The sequence below is a fragment of the Tinamus guttatus genome, unplaced genomic scaffold (genome assembly GCF_059628265.1).
Source record: "Tinamus guttatus ecotype Peru unplaced genomic scaffold, ASM5962826v1 Tinamus_guttatus_pri_ptg000260l, whole genome shotgun sequence".
In the NCBI taxonomy this organism is placed as follows: Eukaryota; Metazoa; Chordata; class Aves; order Tinamiformes; family Tinamidae; genus Tinamus; species Tinamus guttatus.
The window spans coordinates 4,591,299-4,600,359 of NW_028288794.1; positions in this window are offsets into that span (position 1 = coordinate 4,591,299).

The window sequence follows — 9,061 nt, forward strand, 5'->3', positions numbered from 1 at the left end:
CCTTGTCTGTCTCCCTAACTCTGGGATATTTTCAAACAAACGGTTGGAGAAATAACACCCAACTCTTGCAGCGAAGTTCATTAGGCTCCATCTGTCTGACTTTAGATCAGGTTTGCATGACTTACATTCCTCTAGAGCTCCATCTCAGAGCTGTGACTCAAGAGAGATCAAACAATTAGCAACTAGCTCAATTAAAATAGTTTTAAATTGCCTTGTATATTTTGTTTTCATTCAGGAATTGAATTCTTTTTACAGTTATATCCTCATATAAAATGCTTATTCTTTACTATGATTTGTATGTGCACCAGATGTGTAATCCTGTACTTACTAGACGGAAAATAATCCTTCGTTTTGTGTAACTGTAAAATGAATATTGCTTCCTAAACAATTCTTTCCACTTGCTTTGCCTTTCTCTGAATGCTAATCAAATCTGAACATAGTTGGGCCCTACTTTATTCCATAAATTCCTTTCGCTGTGTTTTCTCTGATTTTTCTGCTGAAAATATTATTTGCTTGAACCCTCCTGATGGAGTTGAAAAGAAAAGCCACTCATTGGGAATCATTTTCCAGGCCTTATTAGGACTACCCCAGTAATAAGAAGAAAAGGCAGCCTGCTGAGATGCCATTGCAGCATAGCTGGCTCTGTAACTTTGTGCCCAGGAAACTTGCCTTTATGGCCTGGATCGCGGGCAAGAGGGGATTCTACTGTAACTAACAAAGTTGCAATCTAGACAAAATGTAAAGACAGAATAGTTTCTTTATGCGAGGCTATTTTTGTTACCAAACATATGTACTTTATTTAGATCTAGTTCAGATAGGGGCATATTATTGTCAAGGGCAGAAACAAAGTGATTTTTCAACCATGTTTGTCCTGTTGACAAAGTCACCTATTGTTGAAAGCTTCAGGTAAAATGAAAATTATTATTTTGTGTTTAAGGTGCATGAGGAGTCAACTGTGCTAAAGTGTATTTAATAAAAATCATTGCAATGTGAAACAAGGTAAGAAATTCTGGAATTATATTTTATCAGAGTTCATTTTGTCTACATAGGAAGGAAAAAGCTGAAGATGTGCAGGAAAGAAGATTGGAACTGCAGCAGGTAATATCTGCCCTTCAAATCAATTCTTTTAAAAGCAGTATAAGATTATGCTTGATCTTTATATTCATTCCTTGATTCTAAGATTTGGAAAACTTGCAAGCTGTAATTGTACTACTAGATAAAGAGTAAATATTGGTACAGGTTAGGGGAGGAACTGCAGGTGGATTTGCTGCTTGCCAAACTATCTGTGCCAGATAGTAGGGCAGAGGAAATACATCTTGTTCTTTCCTTGACTGCAATGCAGATCTAGCTCTGGGAGGGGTTTGCAGATCTGCACAGCTCAGACACATGGTCAGTGTTCAGCCAATGGTTAGTCTTACATCTGGCACTGGATTTCTCTGCCTCAAAATGCCTTTTCTGGCCGCTAAACATAAAATCCTCTCATTTTTTTTTCTTCCTTTTTTTTTTCCTTTCTTCTGCACTGAATTTGCACACATTCTTTAGACTGTGACTAAAGTTGCATCAAGCATCAATTTTAACTGTTTGTCTGGTATGCACGGTAGCTACCCTAAAAGCTGCACTGCCAACAAAGGTAACAAACAGGGTTTATTAAAAAACATAGCTACGCAGATGACTCCTTCCCTGTATTTACTCCTCCAGCTATGCTTAATACTTATATGTGTAGATTATGCTTTTGGATGGCATGCTATGTTTTATTTTATTTACAAGTTGTAGCCCATTTTTAAGTACTACACTCCTCCGGGAAGTCTGGTATTTCAAAAGATGTTAAATCGATTTTTACATAATCATTTTCTAGTCTGTTGTTGCTAAGAAGCTTTCTTTTAACTGGAGGTTTTTGTGTTACTCTATTGCATTGTATCCTGCTCTCTGTATATAGAAAACCTGAAACATATGTGAATAAGATTGTCTTTCATAAGCTGCCAAAATAAATTTAAATTCCAGGGCATAAAATCACATGTACTAATGTTTTTACTTGGAACTTAAATGCATATCTATTAAAAAAATGCTAAAATCTTCATAATGATTTCCATATGCAGGTTATATATCATTCTTTGATTCTTTAACATAGCATTTTTTTATTTAGTTAGAGGTAAGTATTTGCTAAATACAAAATATTGTCCCATAAAATATGGGTGGTTGTATTTTAAACAGTATCATGTGCACTCTACTTGTTTCTGCTAAATATCTTGTCATTCTGTCTTACTACATTTAAAGTTATTGTACTGACCAACACTAAGAGCCCAGTGGAGACCCCTGGCAAGTAGAATAAAACTACAGAGAATGTCGAGAGCCTGCCTATTCCTTGCAGTAGATTATATCACTTAATTAACAAAAATATATTGAGACTGCTGAGAGAACAGAGCCTCAGGTGAGGCAACTGCAGTTGGTAGTCATTTGTACATTCAGAGACCTCAGTTGTATGAATTCATGTGTTCCATGGAAAAACAGTTGTGTTATGATTTTAAAAAATGCCTTGTAATTCTGGAATGTTTACCACAGAAATGACTGCACACACTTGTTTACCAAATACTGTAGAACATGTGCAAAAACCACAACTGAATAGTAGAAATATTTACTGCAATAAATAACCTGGTGACATTTCCTGCCTTCAGGACACACACGGTGTGAGTTCTCTTGATTTCATTGGCCAGGTAATTAATCATTTTCCACGCGTTAATAAGAGGGTGGTAATATAAACACATTATGCAAGAGAAAACTAATATAAGGTCAGCTATCTAACACATAAAAATGAACTAATATTTAAGATCATAACTTTCAAACAAATGAACTCAGGTAAATGAAAACAATGTGAATTTAAAATGTTGCTATTTTGCTCTTTTTGCTCTTTTTTTTTGTGAAATGACTGACAGGCATTTTTTCGTGGAGTATCATTTGACCTTCCCTGAAACCTGATCATGCCTGTTCAAATGTAATATAAAGACAAGTACTACATTTTTAATGTTTGCAACCATAGCCGTATTATATATGGGTATCAATCTACATTAACCAGATGTCAGAAGACTTGGTTACAATATCTTATACTAGTTTTGGGTAAAAAATAGTTTGATATTGTGGTGCTTGAACAATTTAATAATGTCCCCACTATTTTAAAAAAAATATGGATAAAGCATTGAGAGTCATGGAATCTGAGCCTTACTTCATGTACATTCCTTACACATTAATTTGTTGCTTGAGGATGAGGTCTACAATCCAGGTAGGCCTAGGAAGTTTGCAGATTTACTCACTCATTTATTTTTTGGGTGCTATTTCAGAGTCTTGTTACTCAAAGAACACAGGTAAATGGATCCGTTACCTTGATTATGTGACTTAGGATTTTTAAGTATGGTTGAAAAAGGAGGGCTGTACCATCTGGAATATTAGCTATAGTGACACCATAGAATTTACAATAAGATTTTATATATAGCTAGATAGTGTTATTTATCATTATGTGGTATTTAATTTAAAATTCAAGAAATATGCATGTAATATGTAGTTATAGAAACACTAGACTGCTTGTTTATGTCAGTATATCTTCAAGTTACTGTTTAAGAAAAAAGTAACTGCTTCCCATGTCCTTCTCAAAGGATGTGTGTGAACCCCCAGTCCACTGCTGCTCTTAGTCCCTGCTCCTTGTGCAGGTTGCTCCGGGCCCCTCTGATTCGGAGCTGCTTTTCCTCCCGCGTTGTGAAGTTGTGTGCCCAGGCGCAGCCTCCTGTCTTGCCTGTGCCTGTTTGCATCTTAGCTTAGCACCCTCCCCAGAGCTCAAGAGGGCAGACTGAGGTGATTGGTTATTACGTCTTGGGCGAAACTAGGGCTGCTCTGCCAGGCCTGGAGCAGCGCGGCCGTATTCCAGGCTGGCTGCTGGAAACCACAGATCCTGCCCGTTTTTGCAGGACTTGGGATGGGAGCATAGAGAAGGGTACGAGCCAGTCGTGGAGTATTACATTATACATGGCTGCAGCGCTGCAGGAGCAGCAGCCTGAAGCTCTTCTTTTTTCTGTTTTGTTCAGTTCAATGAGATGAGGCAGATTTGCCTGTTTGACCTTTGGTTTAAGTCTGTCAATATTGACTGTAAAATCTGCCTGCAATTCATCTTCAGAATCCAGATCTTTTTTTTTTGTTTTTGGGTATGATCCCGCCTCAGATCCGACTTACGCTAAAATAGGTGCCTCTGTGTTTCCAAGTGACTTACATGCAAGTTGGTCTGAGGATACTGAGGGAATCGGGCAGTGTGTAAGCTGGAAGAGTGTGAGAGCTGAAGCTTCAACTACGCTGCAAGAGAGCTGGCAGGAACACGATTCAGCCCCTTACTAGGGCTGTGCTCTGGTGGCGTCCCACCAGGAGCAGAGTGGAAACTGTGCTAGAGCTCTGTACTCCACGAGCTCGCTGTGCCGGCACGAGCGATCGGCACTTCTGGAAGCAAGTTATTGGTCTAAAGCAGCTGCTGCTGCAGGATTGCTACTCCTTGAAGAGTAACGAGGAGAAGAGAATATCTGGTATTAAGTGCAGTTTGTCTTGGAGTGCTGCTGGATATTATTCTTAGCTTCACAATCATCCCCCAGACAGTTCTTCACAGTGTGTTCCTCTGCTCTCTGCTTTACATAGCCCCGTTATTCCCCACTGTGCGGATCGTCCCGGTGCAGAGGTCTCCTCAGGCCGTGCCGGAGCTGCCCCAAGCCCTGCTGACCTGCGCTGCTCCCTGCGCTTCCCCGCGGCTTCCCGCTGGCTCCGAGCGCGGCGCTGGCCTCCCCGCCCGCGCTCCATGGCTGCCAGCCCCGGAGTTTGCCGAATGAAGGTTCAGTCCTATACGGTCACAGTCCAGGGAGGAGGACTGGGGAAGAGGAGTAGAGGAGGGCTCTGTCTTTGCTGTGAACATCAGTTGTGCTCTGACTGCTCTGGGAGGAAGTGGATCATAAATAGATACAGGATTTTGAGTATTTTGAAAAAAAAAAGAAAAAAAGATTTGCTTACAGTTGCTTCCTGGAAAAAAAAATCTACCTGTTTCTAATAAAATTTGGCCAAATGCTATGCTTTCACAGCGCTAAATCTGAACACAGATATTATTATTATTTATTTATTTAACTACTAGTTGATTAGCTGTGACTTTCGCTATGGTGATTGAGAATGCTTTCTTCCCTGCAATGATTTGACATGTTGAACATGTGAACTAAACTGGCTGCAGTGTAGCCCACATTCCCTTGTGCTTTCTGTTTTGCAAACAACAGGCCGTGAACAAATGTCTTGAACCTCTGCAGTGTTCGCTCATTCCTACATCGTGCCACATACTGTTATCAGTGGTTTGTGACATTCATCAAAAGCAGAAAGCAGTGTTATTTCACTTGAGAAGTGTGTTCTTTTCTTGACGTGTATGTTAGTGTCGCAGTTAAGCTGAATGTTAAAGCATTAACATTGTTTTATTGCTTTGGCAATAAAAAACAGATAGACTTTGTTCAGAAAAGAAAGTCAAGGTGAGGAACAGAAAGGAAATGACTAAACAGAAGGAATATGTTTTCCTTGTTCTTGAAATTCTTCTGCTTTTGTTAAGAATTATGTACAGCAGAGGAAAATGATGCCAGAAAAAAAAGGCTTGGTGAATCTAGTAAAGGGAGATTAGAGAAAAAACGGGCCCTTGTTTTCTTTCCATACAAATTCCTGGTGAAGTTCAGACCCTGGACTTTTCTCTGATTGCATTAAGGATAAGGTAATTGATAGTAGTTCAACGGGAATTAGCATCATAGAGAGCACATCCGATTAAAACCTCCAAGTCCATTTCTAGTTTGTTGATCCTTATGTAAGAGTCCAGAGCTTTCCTACCAAAGCTTTCTTGTGATACTTCCTAACTCACAAAAATAGATTCAGGTTGAATCTGAAGGTGTTTGGTTTCTAGGCTTGCTTTCTGATCTCTCAATAGATGCTGTCTGTTATTTTGTTTTCACTTGTGAATGAGCTGCCCTGTTGTTCTTTTTGTAGCTTTCCTTTATTTGCATTTTTGATCATATCTCTTGCTTTTATTGCTGTCTCCTCTATTCTGTTTAACAAATCCCTTTTCAAAAATTTTCTTAATATATTACTCATAATTTTCTTTTAGTATTTCCCCCTTGTATTTTTCTCCACTGTCTACTTTTTATTTTAAAATAGCCAACATTGTACAAAGGAAATTCAATTAAATGCTCAAATAAAAATAATGCTTATAATAAATACATTTTCTTGTAATGGCAAGTCAGAGTTCTGCTCTGTGCTCTGCATCTGGGACTCCACCATTGTGGGCAGATGCTCATTCCTGCAGTGCCTCTGTACAAAACTGGTCTGGTGACCAGGATCCGGATTATTCCTGAATGATGGATCTAATCTAAATTTTTCAGTTTCGTAATCAAGATGATAGTGATTTAACGTATCAGTTCTGTTGCGATGTAAAATATCTTGAGCTATAAGCTCTCTCCTATTTGTTGAAGCAATCTATTCATTCGAAAAGGGAATAAAAATCCAAGTTTACCTTATGTGTTTCTTTGACCATTACCTTCCTAGTCTCCGTAAGATTGTTGTAACACTGATCTACTGGTGCTAAACAGTCCTGGCAAACTTGAGTGCTGGTTATAAGACTTTTACTAATTGTACTAAAGTAAACAGCACTAGTCTGCACATTTGTGGCTAACATCACATTTGAGGGCATTTTCTCACACTCAAATTTGAAAGGCAAATTTAAACTCTCATATGTTTTTGCAAATACCGCAAATATGGTAGAATTATGCTATTTTACACCATGTCTTTATTTCTTTGGGAAGAATCAGAATTGGGAATATCAAATCTAAGACCTATTGGCAAAGTTTAAGGAAGAGGTTAAAGATTTTGATCCCACTACAAAATTATTATCTGAAAAAATATTATTATCTTGAGTATGAGCCGTTGGTTCATAGTAAGGATCTCATCCAGCGAGCTTTGGGGTTGGTTAGATGTGGAGAAGTAATACAGGTCTCTTGCCAGGTTTAATATATATCAGCATTGAAGATGAGGTTGCTAAAATCCTAGAAGGAGGACAAACCTATCTTGAAAATATGAAGTTGAAAGCAGTGCATTTCTCAAGTAAGTCTGGGCTGGTGACACATACATTTGTTTTATTCCCAAGCCAGCTTTGTATACAAAATAAAGCAGTAAAAATTACTGGTATTATGATGCCTGGTCTAGCTTTGTGAGTCAATGATTTTTTTTTTCCTTTCCACCATTCTACATATAAATACTGAGAAACTTGGCATAAAGAACGCAGCCTGGGGCATAGCCCATAAAACTTACAATGCAATTAAATGAGCAATTTCTACTGGAAATAAAATGGGTATGTTGAGTAGAATATGAATTAAACCGAGCAAGAACCGAGTCAGACAACCCTTCATAGTCCTCCAGGCTCTTCAAAGGAACCCCTGGGGTCAGCAGGACCAAAGGCAGCTGACAGGTCAAGGCCAATCAGTAAAGAAAGATAACTGCAGTTTGCAATGAAAAGCAGGTCATTCCAAATTTTGATTAATGTAGTCTCAATGCTATGGTGTCCACTTGAGTGGGTTAGCAAAATAAAGACAGATAGCAGTGGATTAACTCTAGCACTTCTTTGTTATCCCGCAGCCCTTACGAGCTTCTCTGCCGCATGCACTAAGACTAGGTTTTCTCCAATTTATGATCCTTCATCTTACATTGCCATCTGTTCTGAAATCTGTGGAATCGGCTCAGCTCCCAGGGGCTGCCCTGTTGAGTATTTGCAGGCTGTTGAAATGACCTCAGAATAACTCTGGGACAGGGCAAAACAAGGGTGGTGGTCTTTTATGTTATGGTGAGTTGATGTTGGCAGTGTGTTTATCCTGTTGAGCATATGGCAAAGAGGTGTCAACTCCCACGACTTTGTTAAAGCACTGGGGGCAGCCAATTTGTTGTGCGTTGGCGGTTTTTGTTAGACAAAACAAAGATCCAAAGCCTTTGGCTGCGGAATGAACTCCAAGCGCAACCTGCAGGCGGCACAAGTCTGAGAATTCCGGATGCAACCTGGAAATGTCGCCAGAAAATCTTCCGTCTCGTGAAAGGGAGAATGCGATTCCAATCTGTGCTCCTTGTTTTTTTTTTTTTTTAAATTCATTTTATTTTTCAAATAGAAAAGAAACCAATCTGCCGCCTTCATTCTTTTCTGTTCTAAGATAGGAAAGAAGTGTTTGCATTCAGGCTGGCCAGCGCAGGACAGAATTATTTACAGCACAAAGGACCTCTATTGGTGAGGGGCAAAATTCCACAGCAAATATGAAGCCACTCAAGACATTTAAAACACCAAAGAATTTGATGTAGTGGTAGGTTCTTTTCATTACTTTCCAGCCGTATTTTTTTCTTCTTGGAAGGTAGCAATCTGTGCAGTGCTGCTTTGAGTACCTGTTAGGATTTTGTTTGTTAACCAGTCCGCTAGTTGGGAATGGGTCACTGTAACGGGTAAGTGGCGGGATGGAGCCCAGCCAGAGCACAGGGAACGTGGAGATTAGGTTCACTCGTTCCCATTAGCACAGAGATGTCTCTATAAAATTACACAGGAGGTGACCTTTTTCTACATAGCCTCCAGTGTATGTTATTCTGATTTTTTTTTTCTATGGAGAAAGGGAATATCTATTGAACAGTAATGGGTAGAAAGCTATCGGCTAGAGACTGCAATGCTATCAGCTAGAGACTGCAATGACTCAACTGCAGAATTTGTACCTTGCTCTTCAAGGTTTACATTATCTTCCCTCTTGTCTTATGGAAGATTGCAAAAGTGAATATATATCACTTTGTATCAGCTATGCTGTTTATCACTTTATATCAGCTATGCTGTTTAAGGGTACCAGGGCTGGAAAGGCAGAATTTTCTTGGAGTGACTGCTGTTTTACATACAGAAATCTTGTCTGTATGTGCCAGGTTTCACAGGGACTTTGGTTGGACTGCAGCAGGGGATCTGCCCTCTTTGGGGAGAAAGCTTCATTTACTTTTAAAGCAAGAGCAT